Raw genomic sequence first — 22,606 nt, 5'->3', positions numbered from 1 at the left:
CTCTTGTTGCGGAGCACAGGCTCTACGTACATGGGCTTCAGTAGTTGTGGCATGCGGGCTCAGTAGTTGTGGCTCGTGGGCTCAGTAGTTGTGGCTTGTTGGCTGTAGAGCACAGGCCCAGTAGTTGTGGCGCACCGGCTTAGTTGCTCCGCGGTAGAAAAATATCTTGATAAATCACTTGGGGGCAAAGTAAGATCCTGTGAGTATGGGATGGAAGGAACTAACGAAACAAAAAAGACAGCAGGATCGGGCAGGAATTTGAGGATGAGACGGGGGGTGGGGGGGAGATGGAGAGAGGAGGGCTGAGCAACAGGGGAGGAGGCAAGAGCCCAAGCTGTGGAAACTGCCCAGGGACTCATGGAAACAGAATTGTTTAAAACTAAATTGCAAGTTGTTTCCACTACTGGGCTGTACTGCAAATTGTATCTCTGGAAACCTTCAAATCTTTGGGTGGAAATTATGGGCAGCCTGAGTCCACTTCTGGGTTGATATAGTCCCAGACAGGGAGATCATGAGCAGAAGATAAGAGCCAGAGGGAACCTTGAGCCGAGAAATGCCGCTTGCACCCCCTGCCCTGTCCCACCCCTGGGATTTTACAGGAATCCTGGGGAGGGGTCCAGACTTTCCACATTTCTCTGAAAAGATGAAATCTTTTCTGGATCTTAAAAGAAGGGAGAGTAAAGAAGTGGCTAAGAGTGTTAGTTCAAATCTCTGTATTACTTGGGGCAAGTTACTTAGCTTTTAAAAGTCTCATCTGTAAAATGAAGCAAATCATGATAATAGCACCTACTTTGCAGGGAGGATTAAATTAGATAAAACTAGTAAAGTGCTTGGAACAGCCCCTGGCACATAGCAAGTATTTCATAAATGTTAGGTGTTAGTGTAGTTATTATATATGTGAAAAAAATCTATTTCCGTTGTGTTTCTGGTCAAAATGATTCTTTTGCTTAGAAGATTCAGGCAGTGAATGCTGCCAGGACTTACACCTTCCAGAGCAATGATGAGGGCAAGTCTCAGTTCTTGGCAGAGTCTTTTTACTTGACTATGTTTTCAGGGTGGCAACACCCGTGTGTTATATGCAGAAAATATCTTCCTTCCATAGGCCAGTGACTTTGACTCTGGCTCACCAACACATAGTTCCCAACTTTTTGACAGTGGTGATAGTGTTTTGGAAATGTGCCTGGATCATCATACTAATCGTCCCCTATATTTATGTAATAACCTTTTAGAGGTTACAAAGGGCTACATACACCACCTCTGTGAATAAAGATACCCTTATCTTCATTTTGCAAATGAGAAAAGCTGGTTATCCACGTCACCAGATTCAAGGGGACTGCAAATTAGAGCCCAGGTTTTTGGACTCCTTTTTCATTGATATTTTGAAATATGAAGGGATGTTCTTTATCATCTAAAGTGGCTCTAATATGTGCAAACTCCTGCCCAGAAAGAGAAAAGCAGAGGAGGATAGTTTTGAGCTATTTTGCATATCAAAGGAGTTAGTTTTGATTGTTTAAGATCAGAAGTTTATGCCCAAATTAAATGCAAACTTCCAGTGCTAATCTTATATATTTCCTTCATTTGAATCACTTTGGAATTTGTGATTTGCTTTAGTCAGTCAACTAATTTAATAAAAAGAAAATCATAGGCTCCATTCTTGGAGCAATTCTAGTAAGGTCTCCTTTATGTACCAAAAGACACTATTCCCTTGAACTTTCCATCTCCCCTCTTCTCATAGTTCAAAATATCACCCCAACCCTGGCGCCAGGGTGCATGTCCTTTCCAAATTAAAAGGGAGATGCCAGTGGCTGCATCAGTTACTCTATGTCCTCTGCCCTCTATTTTTATCTTTTTTATATGATCACAAGATAACAAGCCTATGACCCATAATGCCTTAGAAGAGAAAATATTTGGAGAGGAAGGGGTGGTGTATGGTGGAAAAGGAGGGCAGACAAGGGAAAAGAGGGGCCCCAATGAGGACAATAACTTTAACTGGTGAAGAAGCCTGATTGGAGGAGAAACTAGAAACTTGCTTTGTAAAATATTACTTTAAGTATCTGTTAAGTAAACTGAACCTGAAAGTTTGAAAACTCAGGTGGGGACTTCCCTGGTGGTCCAGCGGTTAAGACTCCACACTCCCGATACAGGGGCCTGGATTAGATCCCTGGTCAGGGAACTAGATCCTGCATGCCACAATTAAGATCCCACGTACCACAACTAAGACTTGGCACAGCACCCCCCACAAAAAAAAATCTATCTCATAAAAAAAAATGAGAGCTTAAAAACAAATAAAAATAAAAACTCAAGTGGAGCTAGAAACCCAGGGCTAAATTAGGTGTCTCTTGGAATTATTGTCTAACATTTGGAAAGTGTAGAGTGAGAATACTATGCTAGGGAGGATGGCTGTTCAGTAATTGTAACACCTTTACTCTGGTGACCTGAACAGGTTAGGACAACTTTGTTTGATATGCATATTGCTACCCCCAGCTATATGTTTTTTGTTTATATTTGTATGGAATTTTTTCCATCAGTTCACTTTCAATCTGCGTGTGTCTTCAGATCTGACATGAGTCTTTTGTAGGCAGCATACAGATGGGTCTCATTTTTTTTTTTTCCTTTAGCCACTCTGTCTTTTGATTGTAGCATTTAGTTTATTTACATTAAAAATGATTATTGATAGGCATTGCTTGGGTGATTTCCACTATTTTGTCTTCCAAATTGCTGACCTATTCTTCTGTATCATCTAATCGGCTGTTGATTCCCTCTAGGGTTCAGGTGATCTTAACAGGTTCTTAAGGTGTCATTTCCACACACTGGAGAATCTGGCTACTTAAAGACTTAAAGATAGTGAGGGGTGTATGTGTGTGTGTGTGTGTGTGTGTGTGTGTGTGTGTGTGTGGTGGGCTGGTTCACATTGAAAGAGGGAGTAGAGGTGGGAAAAGGTAAGACAGCCCTGGTCAAGGGGAAGTTCTGGAAAGTTGACAAGTCCCAGAGAGCATTTAACTTCTATAAAGGACAGGTTCCTTTTAAAAAATGCATGTGTAAATTCACTTTGTGTTCTCAGTTAACGCCTTCTCTGGGTTTCTCTCTTTAGGGATGTGCTAATATGTGGAGAATGAGAAACCAGACACTAATGGATAGGGTTTCATGTTGTTGTTGTTGTTCTATAGCTATAAAAGGTATATCTTGTACCTTTGGCATTGCAAACTGATTTGTATCACTCTGCTTCACTATCCCAACCGAAGGAGGGAGAAGAAAGAAGAATGACCCCAGAACAGAATGCAGTTCTGCCATCTCTCGATTTCAGCAGTACAGAAATGGTTTAATGAATTAGGATTTTTAGAATAAATTAAATCTATTCCCATCACTCTGAATATGTAATTAATGACAGCACAGCCTTTTGAACAAAGAAAGATGGCAATACCTGGCAATGTTAATTAACAATATATAGATTTGAAATGTGCTCTTCCAAAGCTTTCAAATCAAATGCTAAATGATGCTAAGGGTCTTCAAAAGCAATTAGGGGAAAAACATATCAAGTTGACCTTCATCATCTTCACTAATTAATATTTATTAAGTGTCTAGATATCTTGCTTTGTGTTGAAAAAGGAAAAGAATCTGGAATTTTATGATAGTTGTTGAAATACTTATGAGTTTAATGACAAGGTAAAAAGGGGAATAAGTGGACTATTTGAGCATAATATGAACTATTTGAAGAATTTGGGGATTTATTGAGGAGCTCTCATTAGCAGGATCCTGAAAATATCTTCCCAGAACTAATGGGTTATGCTTCTGAAGTATCAGTTTATTCCTTTAAGGAGAAATACAGTTAAACCATGGCAGAATCTTTGGCTAGTGTTTGAATGTCAGCAACGATCCCTGTCTCTACTCTCTATAACTCAGTTCAATTCAATTCACCTTTATTATGTGTATCATGGACCAAAGTCCAGTGCTAGACTTTGCTGGGAGATAGAAATTAATAAAATAAGGTCATTTACTCAAATAAAGGATCTAGTGGTTAAGAGACTTGGGTCCTGAGGAGTCCGGCTCCTGGCCAAAAAAAATCAATGTGTGTTTTTTTCTTCCCAACCACAAGGCAATTACAAAGGTTCTACCTGACAGGTCTCACGTGTGCATAGCCGTGCAAAACAGTTTCACTGAAGGGAGATGCAGTCAAAGACTCGCCCCTCTGGCTGGTCATGCTCTTTGCATCTGTGCATTCCTGGCCCAGGCACCTTCAGTCCTAGGTTTCTTTATTTTGGGACTCGGTCTGAGATCTTCTTCAGATGCCTTTGCCAAGGCCTCCTTATGGGTGGGGGTAGGAGGAGGGGGAAACCTTGAAGACACTTTTCCCCACTCTGACTCAGTACTTCCATACTCCTAGCTCTTCCCACCTCTGCCCTGGCCCCAGGGTCCATAAAACTGCAGGAGCCTTTTGTTTGGGGCCTCTCAACTGTGAGGCAACCCCATCTTCATGAGTTCACCTGACTCTTGACAAGTGTGCCATTTCAAAGGGAGAAAAGGAATAGGGGGCACTTGGTGCTTTCTCTTGTTTGAGCCTCTTGTACTGTGGTAGTGAGTGATTAAAGGTTCACTGCTACTTCCTTTTTTGCTTGTTGGTTTAATTGGCCACTTTGATACCTGATAGCTTTGTGAGCTCCTGACAGGTACTAGTCCAGGTTCCATCACTTCCTAGCTGTATAGGATTGGGCAAGTTAGTGAACTCTCCCAACCTTCATTATCCTACTATAAAATGAATGCAACACTGTGATTGTATCTATTCCGGAGGGTTGTTGGGAAGATTGCATGAGATTATGCATGGTTGGCATACAGTGAAGTTTTTAATAAATATTCTTATATACTATTATATAAATGTATTAGCATTGATAGAAATCTTACAACATTTTGAGGAGACTGACACATGAACAATCATTCATTCAGCATGCCTTGCATCCCTATCAGGCCCTGGTTCTAAAGAGATAAGATGCACTGCGTTCTCTTGGCTCTCAAAGAGCTTTGGAGTCTAGAGGGAAGATAAATGTGCAACCAACAACAGCTGAAAACCAGACACATATAAGATGATACAGGAGCTCGGGGATAAAGGCAGTTCATTGGTGAGGATGTTTTTGTCTGAAAGAAATAGAAACTCAACTCAAATTGTCAAGTACTTTGAAAATTTATTATTGCACATCACTATGTTGAGACACTCTCCTGCCCAAGGATGCCATCAAGGACCCAGATTCTTTCCACCTTTCTGTTCTAACAGTGTTGGCTTCATTCTCAGACTGTTAGTAAGGAGACACAATATCCAAGCACATCCAAACATGATAATGTGTAGAAGAAGAAAAAAAAACCAAACCCATTTCTTTCTGTATGTCTTTTTAGGAGCAAAGAAACTTTTTCTGGAAGTTCACTAGCCAACTTCTCTCATCTCACTGGCCAGACATGGGTTATGTGCCTATCCGGTACAAATCACTGCCAAGAAGAATGAAATTGCCCTTAAAATCTGGAGCAGGGATGAGATTAGCCTCTTTTGAAGTACATGGATGCATGGAGAAGGGTTATGTTAGAATGAAGTTTATATTAGAAGTGGGGACAGGATGCGTATTTGCAGGAACCAACCATGCCCACTATAGGCACCCAAACATGCATGAGAGAGTCAAGAAAAACTTACATATAAGTGAGTGCCCTGAACTGAGACTTGAAAGGTGTAAAATTTGACAGGTGGATGGTAAGAATGGGGTGGTTTTTGGTGGTGGAGTGTATACTAAACAGAGGCAAGAGTAAGTGCAAAGTCAAGGAACCATAAAGCAGCATGGGACTTCTACTCCCTTCCAAGATGGAATAACAGGAACTAGATTGACTCTCCCACCTGGACCAACCAATAAAACTAGAGAAAATATATAGAACAACAGTTTTCAAGACACAGAACATCATGCAACAAAGGATAGTGATCCCTGAGAGATGGGAAACGAACAAATCATACAATTGTTTCAGCTTAACTGTTTTAAGAGTTTCCAGGTCATGGCATAGGGAGGATGTGGGATTACAGAGAAAATATGTTTACGTTTCTACACAGTTAGGGATTTCTGAACAAATTTTACTGAAACTTGGAGTGTGATCTGAGAGCTAGTCTTAGAAGTTAATTTAAAACTGTATAGAGAGTGAGATCTCCAGAGAGATTTACCTAATGCCAGAGATGTGTGTTTACATTTCAAGAGGGGATGAAACCTGGAACTTGGAAACATCTCTGAGTTGTAAATCTGGAGACATAGGAATTCTTTTTTCCCTGGAGAGATTTATTTACAGTCCAAAAGGTTAGAGCAAGACATTTCGTAGGAGACTCTCAGATGTGGAAGGGGAGGCAGCTGCCTCTTTCTCCTGTATACAAGAACAGGCAACTTATTTTCCTGTGTTCCTCACCTGTGGGGCGTGCTTGCCGTCCATATAGGACAAATTTTTATATCTGGTTCTCATCATGTTACTTTGGAGATATGGGGGAGTGACACTGCAATATTACTCTCTTGATCTGGCTGTGAGTATAATGAGAAATCTGTCTCTGATCCAAAAACTTCAGTGTGCATTAAGGACAAAATTAATAAAGGTGAGTATTAAAAACATAACAGAGGGGGAACCCAGGTGGAGATTGGCAGACTTCCTAAGTTGAGGAGATGGAAATATGAGTCTGGGGAAACCAAGGTAGCTAGAGTTTGAAAAAGTAACAAAGAGGAGTTAGCTGCACAGAGGGAGAACCCTGGAGAGTTTCAAAAGCTTTTCTTTGAATAATCAACTTATCAGTGCATGTGTGTAAGAAAACTACTCAAGGGAGTTAGAGGGGGAAACAATTCAAAAGTCCCTGGCACTAACACAGTTCCAGGAATATTGTATATTCCCATAAGCCAGACTGGAAAAATTTATAGTTTATGGGCAATTGTGTTGAAAACTCAGTAGCAGGGATTAATTAATCCTAGATGGGAGTACCATTTGGGACCTGCATAACAAATCATAAAAGCGAGACCCAATAAAGATCAAACTGTTTCTGAGTAACTAACTGCATCCCAGGCATACTTCTTGAATATTTATACGAGTACAAAAATACTCAGTACCCAGCAAGTTAAAGTTCACAATGTCTGTCATTCAAACAAAGATTACAAGTCATGCAAAGAAGCAGGAAAACGTGATCTATAAGGAGGAAAATAGTTAATCAATCAAAACCAACCTGGAACTGACAGAGATGTCAGAATTAGCAAACAAGTACATTTAAACAGTTATGGCTGTTCCATATGTTCAAACAGTTAAGTAGAGAAATAGAAGATATAAGAAAGACCCAAATTGAGCTTCTAGAGATGAAAACTATAAGGCTTGAGATAAAAACCACAATGTATTTAATGGGAGATTGTACATAAGAAAAAAAGATAAGTAACTTGAAGACACTGAAATAGAAACTATCCAAAATGAAACCAGAGAGAAAAAATTGTTTTAAATGAAAAGAGCATCAGTAGCTGTGGGAGAACTTCAAGTAGCTAATATACGTGGAATCGGAGTCTCATAGGAGAGAAAGGATTGGGGATGGGGACAAAAATATTTGAAGACATAATTGCTGAAAATTTTCCAAATTTAATAAAAACTTTAAATGGGGCTTCCCTGGTTGCGCAGTGGTTGAGAGTCCGCCTGCCGATGCAGGGGACACGGGTTCGTGCCCCGGTCCAGGAGGATCCCACATGCCGCGGAGCGGCTGGGCCTGTGAGCCATGGCCACTAAGCCTGCGTGAACAGAGCGTGTGCTCCGCAACGGGAGAGGCCACAACAGTGAGAGGCCCGCGTATGGCAAAAAAAACAAAAACAAAAACAAACTTTAAATGAAATCTGAGCACAAGAAATATGAAGAAAGCTACATGAAGGCACATAATAATCAAATTGCTCAAACCAATGATAAAGACAAAATCTTAAAAACAGACAGAGAAAAAAGACATGTTAAATATACAAGAACAAAGAGAAGAGTGGCAACAGATTACTCATCAGAAAAAATGAAGGGATATGGTATTAGTATGTTTAGCGAATTAGAAGTAATTTGTGTTGGTAATACTGAAGTCATGGGGAGGGCATGAGGAAATGGGCAGGGGGCAATTGCAAGAGGTATGTCTGCTTTGATTTGCTGAGATCAGATGATAAAAAGTGTTAAGTGCCCTATTACAGTTGCTAGGATGTATCCTGGAGGTAATAGGGAGCCATTAAAGATTTTTGGGCAGGAAAATGTCATCAGATTTGCATGTTAGATCACTCTTATGGCATTGATTGCATGAACATATTAATAAATGGATGAATGAATGAATGGAAGAGGATAGTTTGGAAGATTGAAAGCCTGGAGGAAGCAAGTGCAACTATATAGAAGCTATTGTAGTCAATTCATTTCATTAATTCATTTGTTCAAAATGTATTTGATGAGTCCTCCCATATCCCACACTTTAAGCCAGTTCCTTAAGGTACTATAACTAGCATTAAAAAAAAAAGCTACTATAGCTAGCAAAGTAACTATCTATATAAAAGGCATATTACTCTGTAAGTATGTTGTAGACATCCTTTTGGGTCAATATAAGTACAGTTGTGGTTTCACTTTCCAAAATTTTGGTTACCCTCGGCCAACTGCAGTACAAAAATATTCAATGGAAAATTGCAGAAATAAACAATGCCTAAGTTTTAATTTGTGCACTGTTCTGAGTAGTGTGATGAAATCTCTCACTATCTTGTTTTGTCCCACTTGGGACATGAATCATCCCTTTGTCCAGTGTATCCCACCCAGTAGTCATTTATTAGCCATCTGGGTTATCAGGTCGGCTGTTGCAGTATCACAGTGCCTGTGCTCAAGTCACCTTTATTTTATGTGATAAAGGCCCTAATGTGCAAGAGTAGTGATGTTGGCAATTCATATTCGCCAAAGAGAAGCCATTAAGTGTTTTCTATAAGCGAAAAGTTGAAAGTTGTTGACTTAAAAAGAAAAGAAAGAAAAACACCTTATGCTGAGTTTGCTAAGATCTACCGGAAGAATGAATCTTCTATCTGTGAAATTGTGAAGAAGGAAAAAGAAATTAGTGCTAATTTTGCTGTCACACCTCAAACTAGAAAAGTTAAGCCACAGTGCAGGATAAGTGCCTAGTTAGGATAGGAAAGGCATTCAATTTGTAAAATAAGATATTTCGAGAGAGAGTGAGTGAGAGAGGGGTCACATTCACATAACTTTTTTTTTTTTTAAACAAGATGTTGGGGGTAGGAGTTTATTAATTAATTTATTTTTGCTGTGTTGCATCTTCGTTTCTGTGCGAGGGCTTTCTCTAGTTGTGGCAAGCGGGGGCCACTCTTCATCGCAGTGCGCTGGCCTCTCACTATCGCGGCCTCTCTTGTTGTGGAGCACAGGCCCCAGACGCGCAGGCTAGGTAGTTGTGGCTCACGGGCCCAGTTGCTCTGTGGCATATGGGATCCTCCCAGACCAGGGCTCAAACCCGTGTCCCCTGCATTAGCAGGCAGATTCTCAACCACTGCGCCACCAGGGAAGCCCATCGCATAATTTTTATTACAGTATATCATTAAAATTATTCTACTTTATTATTGTGGTTAATCTGTTACTGTGTCTAATGTATAAATTAAATTTTGTCCTAGGTATTATGTATAGGAAAATACATAGTACATATATATAGGGTTTGGTACTATCTATGGTTTCAGGCATTGACTGTCTTAGGGGGTCTTAGAATGTATTCCCTGTGGATAAGGAGGAACTATCACAGATAGTTTTATTCTTTATAACAGCTGCATACTATTCATTCATTCACTTGTCAAATATTTTTAAATCTTTTTTGAATTTTATTTTATTATTATTATTATTATTTTTATACAGCAGCTTCTTATTAGTTACCTATTTTATACATATTCGTGTATATATGTCAACCCCAATCTCCCAATTGATCCCCTCCCACCGACTTTCCCACCTTGGTGTCCATACATTTGTCCTCTACATCTGTGTCTCTATTTCTGCCTTGCAAGCCAGTTCATCTATACCATTTTTTGAGATTCCACATATATGTGTTTCTAGATTCCACATATATGTGTTAACAAATATGTTTAAAAAACATATTTGTTTTTCTCTTTCTGACTTACTTCACTCTGTATGGCAGTTTCTAGACCCATCCACGTCTCTACAAATGACCTAATTTCGTTCCTTTTTATGGCTGAGTAATATTCCATTGTATGTATATACCACATATTCTTTACTCATTCATCTGTCAATAGGCATTTAGGTTGCTTCCATGATGTGGCTATTGTAAATAGTGCTGCAATGAATATTGGGGTGCATGTGTCTTTTTAAATTATGGTTTTCTGGGTATATGCCCAGTAGTGGGATTGCTGGGTCCTATGTTAATTCTATTTTTAGTTTTTTAAGGAACCTCCATACTGTTCTCCATAGTGGCTGTATCAATTTACATTCCCACCAACAGTAGAAGAGGGTTCCCTTTTCTCCACACCCTCTCCAGCTTTTGTTTGTAGATTTTCTGATGATGCCCATTCTAACTGGTGTGAGGTGATACCTCATTGTACTTTTGATTTCCTTTTTGCTAATGATTAGTGATGTTGAGCATCCTTTCATGTGTTTGTTGGCAACCTGTATGTCTTCTTTGGAGAAATGTCTATCTAGGTCTTCTGCCCATTTTTGTATTGGGTTGTTTGTTTTTTTAATGTTGAGCTGCATGATCTGTTTATATATTTTGGAGATTAATCCTTTGTCCATTGATTCATTTGCAAATATTTTCTCCCATTCTGAGAGTTGTCTTTTCATCTTGTTTCATAGTTTCCTTTGCTGGGCAAAAGCTTTTAAGTTTCATTAGGTTTCACTTGTTTATTTTTGTTTTTATTTCCATTTCTCTAGGAGGTGGGTCAAAAAGGATTTTGCTGTGATTTATGTCATAGAGTGTTCTGCCTATGTTTTCCTCTAAGAGTTTTATAGTGTCTGGCCTTACGTTTAGGTCTTTAATCCATTTTGAGTTTATTTTTGTGTATGGTGTTAAGGAGGGTTCTAATTTCATTCTTTTATAAGTAGCTGTCCAGTTTTCCCAGCACCACTTATTGAAGAGGCTACCTTTTCTCCATTGAATATTCTTGCCTCCTTTATCAAAAGTAAGGTGACCATATGTACATGGGTTTATCTCTGGGCTTTCTATCCTGTTCCATTGATCTATGTTTCTGTTTTTGTGACAGTACCAAATGTCTTTACTGTAGCTTTGTAATATAGTCTGAATTCAGAGAGTCTGATTCCTCCAGCTCCACTTTTTTCCCTCAAGATTGCTTTGGCTATTTAGGGTCTTTTGTGTCTCCATACAAATTTTAAGATTTTTTGTTCTAGTTCTGTAAAAAATGCCATTGGTAATTTGATAGGGATTGCATTGAATCTGTAGATTGCTTTGGGTAGTAGACTCATTTTCACAATGTTGATTCTTCCAGTCCAAGAACATGGTATATCTCTCCATCTCTTTGTGTCATCTTTGATTTCTTTCATCAGTGTCTTATACTTTTCTGACTACAGGTCTTTTACCTCTTTAGGTAGGTTTATTCCTAGATATTTTGTTCTTTTTGTTGCAATGGTGAATGGGATCATTTCCTGAATTTCTCCTCCTGATCTTTCGTTGTTAGTGTATAGGAATTCAAGAGATTTCTGTGCATTACTTTTGTATCCTGCAACATTACCAAATTCATTGATTAGCTCTAGTAGTTTTCTGATGGCATCTTTAGGATCCACTATGCATAATATCATGTCATCTGCAAACAGTGACAGTTTAACTTCTTCTCTTCCAATTTGTATTCCTTTTATTTCTTTTTCTTCTTTGATTGCTGTGGCTAGGACTTCCAAAACTATGTTGAATAATAGTGGTGAGAATGGACATCCTTGTCTTTTTCCTGATCTTAGAGGAAATGTTTTCAGTTTTTCACCATTGAGAATGATGTTTGTTGTGGGTTTGCCGTATATGCCCTTTATTATGTTGAGGGAGGTTCCCTCTATGCCCACTTTCTGGAGAGTTTTTATCATAAATCGGTGTTGAATTTTGTCAAAAGCTTTTTCTGCATCTATTGAGATGATCATATGGGTTTTATTCTTCAATTTGTTAAAATGGTGTATCACATTGATTGATTTGCTTATATTGAAGAATCCTTGCATCGCTGGGATAAATCCCACTTGACCATGGTATCTGATCATTTTAATGTGTTGTTGGATGCTGTTTGCTAGTATTTTGTTGAGGATATTTGCATCTATATTCATCAGTGATATTGGTCAGTAATTTTCTATTTTTGTAGTATCTCTGTCTGGTTTTGGTATCAGGGTGATGGTGGCCTCTTAGAATGAATTTGGGAGTGTTACTTCCTCTGCAGTTTTTTGGAAGAGTTTGAGAAGGATGGGTTTTAGCTCGTATCAAAATGTTTGATAGAATTCATCTGTGAAGCCATCTGGTCCTGGACTTCTGTTTGTTGGAAGATTTTTAATCACAGTTTTCAGTGCTTGTGATTGGTCCGTTCATATTTTCTATTTCTTCCTGGTTTAGTCTTGGAGGGTTATACTTTTCTAAGAATTTGTCCATTTCTTCCAGGTTGTTCATTTTATTGGTATAGAGTTTCTTGTTGCAGTCTCTTATGATGCTTTGTATTTCTACGGTGTCTGTTGTAACTTCTCCTTTTTCATTTCTAATTTTATTGATTTGAGTTCTCTCCCTCTTGATGAGTCTGGCTAAAGATTTATCAATTTAGTTTATCTTCTCAAAGAACCAGATTTTAATTTTATTGATCTTTGCTATTGTTTTCTTTGTTCCTATTTCATTTCTGCTCTGATTTTTATGATTTCTTACTTCTAATTTGGGGTTTTGTTTGTTATTCTTTTTAAAGTGTGAGGTTAGACTGTTTATTTGAGATTTTTCTTGTTTCTTCAGGTAGGATTGTATTGTTATAAACTTCCCTATTAGAACTGCTTTTGCTGCTCCCATAGGTTTTAGATCATTGTGTTTTTGTCGTCATTTGTCTTTATTTTTTATTTCCTCTTTGATTTTTTCAGTGATCTCTTGGTTATTTAGTAGCGTATTGTTTAGCCTCCATGTGTTTGTGTTTTTTACTTTTTTTTTATTTCTAATCTCTTAGCGTTGTGGTCAGAAAAGATGCTTGACGTGATTTCAATTTTCTTAAATTTACTGAGGCTTGATTTGTGACCCAAGATGTGATCTATCCTGGAGAATGTTCCGTGTGCACTTGAGAAGAAAGTGTAATCTACTTTTTTTGGATGAAATGTCCTATAAATATCAGTTAAATCTATCTGGTCTATTGTGTCAGTTAAAGCTTGTGTTTCCTTATTAATTTTCTGTCTGGATGATCTGTCCATTGGTGTAAGTGAGGTGTTAAAGTCCCCACTATTATTGTGTTACTGTCGATTTCCTCTTTTAGAGCTATTAGCAGTTGTCTTATATATTGAGGTGCTCCTATGTTGGGTGAATAAATATTTACAATTGTTATATCTTCTTCTTGGATTGATCCCTTGATCATTATGTAGTAACCTTCCTTGTCTCTTGTAACATTATTTTAAAGTCTATTTTATCTGATATGAGTATTGCTACTCCAGCTTTCTTTTGATTTCCATTTGCATGGAATATCTTTTTCCATCCCTCACTTTCAGTCTGTTTATGTCCCTAGGTCTGAGGTGGGTCTCTTGTAGACAGCATATATATGGGTCTTGTTTTTGTATCCATTCAGTGAGCCTGTGTCTTTTGGTTGGAGCATTTAATCCATTCACATTTAAGGTAATTATTGATATGTATTTTACTATTATCATTTTCTTAATTGTTTTGGGTTTGTTTTTGTAGGTCCTTTTCTTCTCTTGTGTTTCCCACTTAGAGAAGTTCCTTTAGCATTTGTTGTAGAGCCGGTTTGGTGGTGCTGAATTCTCTTAGCTTTTGCTTTTCTGTAAAGCTTTTGATTTCTCTGTCGAATCTGAATGAGATCCTTGCCAGGTAGAGTAATCTTGGCTGTAGGTTCTTCCCTTTCATCACTTGAAGTATATCATGCCACTCCCTTCTGGTTGTAGAGTTTCTGCTGAGAAATAAGCTGTTAACCTTATGGGAGTTCCCTTGTATCTTATTTGTCATTTTCCCCTTGTTGCTTTTAATAATTTTTCTTTGTCTTTAATTTTGTTCTATTTGATTACTATATTTCTTGGCATGTTTCCCCTTGGGTCTATCCTGCTTGGGAGTCTCTGCACTTCCTGGACTTGGGTGGCTATTTCTTTTTCAATATTAGGGAAATTTTCGATTATAATCTCGGGTCCTTTCTCTCTCTCTTCTCCTTCTGGGACCGCTATAATGTGGATGTTGATGCATTTAATGTTGTCCCAGAGGTCTCTTAGACTGTCTTCATTTCTTTTCATTCTTTTTTCTTTATTCTGTTCCATGGCAGTGAATTCCACCATTCTGTCTTCCAGGTCACTTATCAGTTCTTTTGCCACAGTTTTCCTGCTGTTGATTCCTTGTAGTGAATTTTTCATTTCAGTTATTGTATTGTTCATCTCTGCTTGTTTGTTCTTTAATTCTTTTAGGTGTTTGTTCTTTAATTCTTCTAGGTCTTTGTTAAACATTTCTTGCATCTTCTTGATCTTTCCCTCCATTCTTTTTCTGAGGTCCTGGATCATCTTCACTATCATTATTCTGAATCTTTTTCTGGAAGGTTGCCTATCTCCACTTCATTTAATTGTTTTTCTGGCGTTTTATCTTGTTCCTGCATCTGGTGCATAGTCCTATACCTTTTCATTTTGTCTCTCTGTGAGAAAGCGAGAGATACAAAATAATGTGTGAAATTATTTTGCTTAATGTTATGAATACTAGCATATAAACTACAAGGATTATAATAATGATATATCCTAAGCATCCTCATCATTATTCACCTTACTACAATTCAACTATTATTAGCGGTTTAATAATATTCAATATTTTTATAAACATTTGTTAGTACAAAGATATGTATAATATTCTTTCCAAAATTATATAGATAACACACTCTCATAATTTGTATTAACTATCAGTCTTTTCCCCTGTTAAACCATTTGAAAATAGTTTGCTTTTTTACATAAAATTACAACTTTGACCACCATCACTAATTATTTTACTCTTATAATAGTACAAGTACATTTATACTTCAATCAACTTATAAAATTTCAGCATATAAAACACATACTGAAATTTTCCCTCCAAAGAAGTGCTATGGATATTTAATAGTGATTTTATATATTAACAATAAGTCTGAAATTCATACTTCCTTGAATTACTTAGTTTTCCTGACTACACATGATGGTAACACATGTGATCCTGAGGTTATTGATCACACAGAGTTCAGAGATGCCAGGAATAAAAGTGAAGCAAGTCCAACTCTCTCTGACCTTGAAGGCAGAGTCCAAGATGAAGAGGGAATCCTGGCCACACACCAAAGGATGATCTCTGGGGCACTCCCATATATATATATATATGTATGTATGTATTCTCACCCCTAAGTAGGATATAAGCTTCATGAAGGCAGGGAGTTTTTTTTTTATTCACTGCTGTATCTTTGGTATCTTGCCCAAAGCCAAACACATAGAAGATACTCAGTAAAAATTTGACAGAGAGGGCAGACAGCAGAAGCAAGAAGAACTACCATTCTGCAGCCTGTGGAACAAAAACCACATTCACAGAAAGATAGACAAAATGAAGGGGCAGAGAACTATGTACCAGATGAACAAACAAGATAAAACCCTAAAAAAAAAAAAAACAACTAAATGTAGTGTAGATAGGCAATTTTCCAGAAAAAGAATTCAGAATAATGATAGTGAAGATGATCTAGGACCTCGGGAAAAGAATGGAGGCAAAGATCAAGAAGAAGCAAGAAATGTTTAACAATGACTTAGAAGAATTAAAGAACAAACAAGCAGAGATGAACAATACAATAACTGAAATGAAAAATTCACTAGAAGGAATCAATAGCAGAATAACTGAGGCAGAAGAACAGATAAATGACCTGGAAGACAAAATGGTGGAATTCACTGCCACAGAAGAGAATAAAGAAAAAAGAATGAAAAGAAATGAAGCTAGACTAAGAGACCTCTGGGACAACATTAAACGCACCAACATTCGCATTATGCGGGTCCCAGAAGGAGAAGAGAGAGAGAAAGGACCTGAGAAAATATTTGAAGTCATTATAGTCAAAAACTTATAGGCAAATTCTATCAAACATTTAGAGAAGAGCTAACACCTTTCCTTCTCAAGCTCTTCCAAAATATAGCAGAGGGAGGAACACTCTCAATTCTATGAGGCCACAATCACCCTGATACCAAAACCAGACAAAGATATCACAAAGAAAGCAAACTACAGGCCAATATCACTGATGAACATAGATGCAAAAATCCTCAACAAAATACTGGCAAGCAGAATCCAACAGGATATTAAAAGGGTCATACACCATGATCAAGTGGGGTTTATCCCAGGTATGCGAGGATTCTTCATTATACGCAAATCAATCAATGTGATAAACCATATTAACATATTAACAAATAGAAGGAGAAAAACCATACAATCATCACAGTAGATGTAGAAAAAGCTTTCGACAAAATTCATAACCTATATATGATAAAAACCCTCCAGAAAGTATGCATAGAGGGAACTTACCTCAACATAATAAAGGCCATATATGACAAACCCACAGCCAACATCGTTCTCAATGGTGAAAAACTGAAACTATTTCCACTAAGATCAAGAACAATACAAGGTTGTCCACTCTCACCAGTATTATTCAACATAGTTTTGGAAGTTTTAGCCACAGCAGTCAGAGAAGAAAAAGAAATAAAAGGAATCCAAATTGGAAAAGAAGAAGTAAAGCTCTCACTGTTTGCAGATGACATGCTACTATACATAGAGAATCCTAAAGATGCTACCAGAAAACTACTAGAGTTAATAAATGAATTTGGTAAAGTAGCAGGATACAAAATGAATGCACAGAAATCTCTTGCATTCCTATACAAAAATGATGAAAAATCTGACAGAGAAATGAAGGAAACACTCCCATTTACCACTGCAACAAAAAGAATAAAATACCTAGGAATAAACCTACCTAAGGAGACAAAAGACCTGTATGCAGAAAACTATAAGACACTGATGAAAGAAATTAAAGATAATACAAACAGTTGGAGAGATATACTATGTTCTTGGACTGGAAGAATCAACATTGTGAAAATGACTCTACTACCCAAAGCAATCTACAGATTCAATGCAATTCCTATCAAACTACCAGTGGCATTTTTTACAGAAGTAGAACAAAAAATTTCACAATCTGTATGGAAACACAAAAGACCCCGAATAACCAAAGCAATCTTGAGAAAGAAAAACGTAGCTGGAGGAATCAGGCTCCCAGACTTCAGACTACTGTACAAAGCTTCAGTAATCAAGACAGCATGGTACTAGCACACAAACAGAAATATAGATCAATGGAACAGGATAGAAAACCCAGAGATAAACCCACGCACATATGGTAACCTTATTTTTGATAAAGGAGGCAAGAATATACAATGGAGAAAAGACAGCCTCTTCAATAAGTGATGCTGAGAAAACTGGACAGCTACATCGTGAAAAGAAGGAAATTAGAACACTCCTTAACACTATATGCAAAAATAAACTCAAAATGGATTAAAGACCTAAATGTAAGGCCAGACACTATAAAACTCTTAGAGGAAAACATAGGCAGAACACTCTATGACATAAATCACAGCAAGATACTTTTTGACCCCTAGAGAAACGGAAATAAATACAAAAATAAACAAATGGGACCTAATGAAACTTAAAACCTCTTGCACAGCAAAGGAAACCATAAACAAGATGAAAAGACAACCCTCAGAATGGGAGGAAATGTTTGCAAATGAAGCAACTGACAAAGGATTAACCTCTAAAATTTACAAGCAGCTCATGCAGCTCAATATCAAAAAAGCAATCAACACAATCCAAAAATGGGCAGGAGACCTAAATAGACATTTCTCCAAAGAAGATAAACAGATTGCCAACAAACACATGAAAGGGTGCTCAACATCACTAATTATTAGAGAAATTCAAATCAAAACTACAATGAGGTATCACCTCACACAGGTTAGAATGGGCATCACCAGAAAATCTATAAACAATAAATGCTGGAGAGGGTGTGGAGAAAAGGGAACCCTCTTGCACTGTTTGTGGGAAAGTAAATTGATACAGCAACTATGGAGAACCTAAGGAAGTTCCATAAAAAACGGAACTACCATATGACCCCAGCAATGCCACTATTGGACATATACCCTGAGAATACTGTAATTCAAAAAGAGTCATGTACCACAATGTTCATTGCAGCTCTATTTACAATATCCAAGATATCAAAGCAACCTAAGTGTCCATCAACAGATGAATGGATAAAGAAGATGTGGCACATATATACAATGGAATATTATTCAGCTATAAAAAGAAACACAACTGAGTTATTTGTGGTGAGGTGGATGGACCTAGAGTCTGTCATAGAGAGTGAAGTAAGTCAGAAAGAGAAAAACAAATACCGTATACTAACACAAATATATGGAATCTAAAAAAAAAAAATGGTTCTGATGAACCTAGGGGCAGGACAAGAATAAAGACGCAGACAGAGAGAATGGACTTGAGGACACAGGGAGGGGGAACGGTAAGCTGGGATGAAGTGAGAGAGTGGCATGGACATATATACACTACCAAATGTAAAATAGATAGCTAGTGGGAAGCAACCACATAGCACAGGGAGATCAGCTTGGTGCTTTGTGACCACCTAGAGCGGGGGGTTTGGGAAGGTGGTAGGCAGGCGCAAAAGGGAGGAGATATGGAGTATATGTATATGTATAGCTGGTTCACTTTGTTATAAAGCAGAAACTAACACACCCTTGTAAAGCAATTATAGTTCAATAAAGATGTTAAAAAAAAAAAGTCAGATCCATTTGGAATTGCAAATGTGCCCTATAGTGACAAGAAATTATAATTCTTATATATAATGTCAAACTTTAAATATTTGACTACTAAATTTTTAAATAACAGAAAAAACAATTTTGGAGATGAAGTTTAATATTTACATTTAACCCAGGAGTTCATTTTATGTGTATTTTAGCCATTAATTTTATTAGAAAAAAATAGTGATTTGGATAGAGATAGTGGCATTGAACAGAGTGAGAAATGATCACATACTGAGTGCATTTTGAGTAGAACTGATAATGTTTGTTTGATAATTAGGTGTGAGATGTGACAGAAAGAGGGCGTTCAGGATGACTTGAAGGTTTTTGGCTTTGAGCAACTGATTGAATAGAATTTCTATACCCTGACAAAAATAAGACTGCCAAGAGATACTTTGGATTGGGGGTGAGAGATGATGGATGCAGGAGTGTGGTTCTGGACATGTTAAGTTTGAGACTTTTGAGCTGAGCTCAGCATCTTTCCCTTGACCATCTTCACAGTTCCAATCAAAATGTGCCAAATGGAATGATTCATTTTCTTAAACTTGCCTACCCTGATGTCTTCTCTGTGTATCAGTTGATGGCAACTCTATCCTTCCAGCTGGCTCAGACCACACACCTTAGAGTCAGCCTTGAATTCTTCCCTTCCCTTCCCCCTTCTCTCCCTCCCTCCTCCTTTCCTCCTTCCCTACTGTTTTCCCTTCTTTCTTTCTCTCTTTTCCTCCTTCCCTCCCTCCCTCCCTCCGTTCTTCCTTCCTCCCTCCCCCCCCCCCCCCCCCGCTTCCCTTCTTTCTTTCTCACATCCAATCTATCAAGAAATCTTGTGGCCTTTACCCTTAAGATTACATCCATAACTTGATAATTCTCACCACCTCAATTGCCAAAACCCTGCTTCCCAGCCACCAGCATCTCCCTCTGGAATGTTGCAAAGGACTCCTAACTGGTTTCCTTGCTTTTCCCTACGTCTTCTAGAGCTTATTTTCAACATGACTCGAGAATTATATTTTTAAAACATAAATCAACCAGATCATATCATTCATGTGCTTAAAATCCTCTAAGACCTCCCTATTTTACAGTATTCAAAATAAAATCGAAATCTTGTGCTGGTCTACAAGATCCGATGTAGTCTGGCTCCTCGATGCCCCTGCCGCTGCCTCCTGACTTCATCCCCTCTTCTTGCCCTCTTCCTCCTTGGTCTTCCTCTAAGGTGCTGGGCATCTTCCCACCATGGGGCCCACCTTGCTGTTTCCTCTGCCAGGAAAATTCTTCTCCCATCTATGGTCAGGCTTATTTTTCACCTCTTTCAAGACTTTGTTCAGGTGGCACCTTCTCAGGGAGGTCGACCCTGATGGTCCCATGGAAAGTACAGTCTTACACACATACTTTTGCCTGCCACACACCCCCATCCTCCTTACTCTGTTCTATTTTTACTGTTGAAGTAGCACTTTTCTTCATAACATACTTTATAATTTATTATAACAAACTTTATAATTTTTTTTTTTTTGCGGTACTCAGGTCTCTCACTGTTGTGGCCTCTCCCGTTGCGGAGCACAGGCTCCGGACGCACAGGCTCAGCGGCCATGGCTCACGGGCGCAGCCGCTCCGCGGCATGTGGGATCTTCCCGGACTGGGGCACGAACCCGTGTCCCCTGCGTCGGCAGGCGGACTCTCAACCACTGCGCCACCAGGGAAGCCCCATACTTTATAATTTATTTTAACATATTTTAAATTTATTCTGTGTCTCCTTCTGCCAAACTTTAATTCCCAAGGGCAAGAACTTTCATCTGTTTGTTCAGTGATGTATTCCCTGTACCTGGAATAGTGCCTGGCATACAGTAGATGGTCTATAAACACTCACTGAATATTGAACATTGGGCCTGACTCTCCCGAAGTCCTAATGTCTTTAATCAGGATGATACCAAGACATGTGAGAAGCCCAGACTGATGATTAATTTGGTTCTCCTTCAAATGGATATTAAAAAATAATTATGTTTGTTGAGAAGTGATGCTGAGTACTGCCGGGCTGTATGTGGGAAGGACCAAAAACAGGAGTGGTGCTCAAACTTTCTTTTCTTATCGCAGGCATTTCAGCTCTGGCCCTGAATGTATCTAAAACAACTAAAAAACAGAGCCCTGCAGTGACCCTGACCCTCCTTACACAGGTCAGTCACACAAGCACACCCTTTGGGGGTCTCACTGTGCCCACTCCAGGCTGCATCCATGTTCAGTACCCTCCCTGAGAGGCCATCTGGCAGGTAGAGATTTTCCCATTTTGGAATATTCTCAGGGATGTTTAAATTGGTGGCCCTGATAGCTGGCTGTGTCTCTGAACTTAGCCACGGGAGATCTCCTCTTGCAGTGCATGCTGTTCAGTCTGATCGTTTGAAAAGCCCTAATTTGCTTTTTCAGCATCCTGCTCTGAGATCTCCTGCTTCTTTTCTCTACAGGTTTCATCAGAAAAGTAATAATAGCTGCGAAGGGTGTCACTGTGCTTGAGAAAGACAGACACTCCCTACACCCTAGGTTTCCTCAGTGGCAGAAAGCCCCCGTCAGTTTAACTCACCTTTTTGGAAATACAGATTCTCATTTCTCCTCTCCCACAGGTGCCCAAGCTGGTAACTTCTTTTTTACCACTTTACATCCAATCTACTTTACTTCTTCAATAACTTGCTGCTCCTAGCAAGGTTTGAGTAAAATCTAATGTTAACTAGAAGGAATTCTTTATTGTTTTTCCTTGTAAAAATGGGGCATTGTGAGTAAAATTAATGTTTGAACAATGAAGCTGGTTTCCTTTTTTTTCATTGGTAAAAGAGGGTGAAATCTCATTTCTTACAGCTCAGAATTATTTTGAAGCTCACATGAGATGAAATAGTAAATGGGTCTAATTATAATCTTTTCCATTTTATTGAGGAGATTCTTACTGAGCTGGAAAGAAATCAGTATACGGAATAGAATTACTTATTCTAAACTGAGGAGTTGAGGAGAGAAAGGGGGCGTGGTTTAAACTCTGTTTCTAGGGAAACGCCCGTGTTCCTTTTTTTTTTTTTACATCTTTATTGGAGTATAATTGCTTTACAATGATGTGTTAGTTTCTGCTTTATAACAAAGTGAATCAGTTATACATATACATGCGTTCCCATATCTCTTCCCTCTTGCATCCTTTTCATTGAGTGTGAAATGGGGGTGGATGGGATGGGGGATGTGTGTGAGATAGAGGTTGGAAGGGGTCACTTGGACACCCTGGGGCTCCCATGGAAACTCCACCCTACTGCTCCCGGCCAACCGCAGGCTGAGAAAGAGGGAAGTGGGTCAGGGGGAGGCCAAGAAGGGAAAGCTCACAGCTTCCGAAGGAGTTTGAAAATCATTGTTGTCAGCAGGAGAAAAGAGATTCTTAACCTCTAATTATTTCTTCTCTCACCCCTCATATATCTCTAACCTCTTTTTTCTCACCAATCTTAAATCTTGTGTGACTCTTACTAGCCCTTTTCTCCACATGAACCTTTAGTCACACACAATAAATTGAAAGTATTGAGGCTTGAGGCTGGTTAAAGTATTTCCAGTTACTTGTCTCTCAGGAGGT

At 38.5% G+C, this 22,606-nt stretch overlaps 1 long non-coding RNA gene across 1 annotated transcript in view; it reads left to right on the top strand.

Annotated features, from left to right (window-relative positions):
* The window catches only part of LOC307185896, a 71,234-nt gene that overhangs the window by 18,886 nt on the left and 29,742 nt on the right, over positions 1-22,606 (top strand). The gene's annotated exons all lie outside the window — the stretch shown is intronic.

The sequence above is a fragment of the Stenella coeruleoalba genome, assembly GCF_951394435.1.
Source record: "Stenella coeruleoalba genome assembly, chromosome: 4".
Taxonomy (NCBI): domain Eukaryota; kingdom Metazoa; phylum Chordata; class Mammalia; order Artiodactyla; family Delphinidae; genus Stenella; species Stenella coeruleoalba.
The sequence above is the reverse complement of the archived record's forward strand: the minus strand, read 5'-3'. Positions and strand labels throughout refer to the sequence as shown.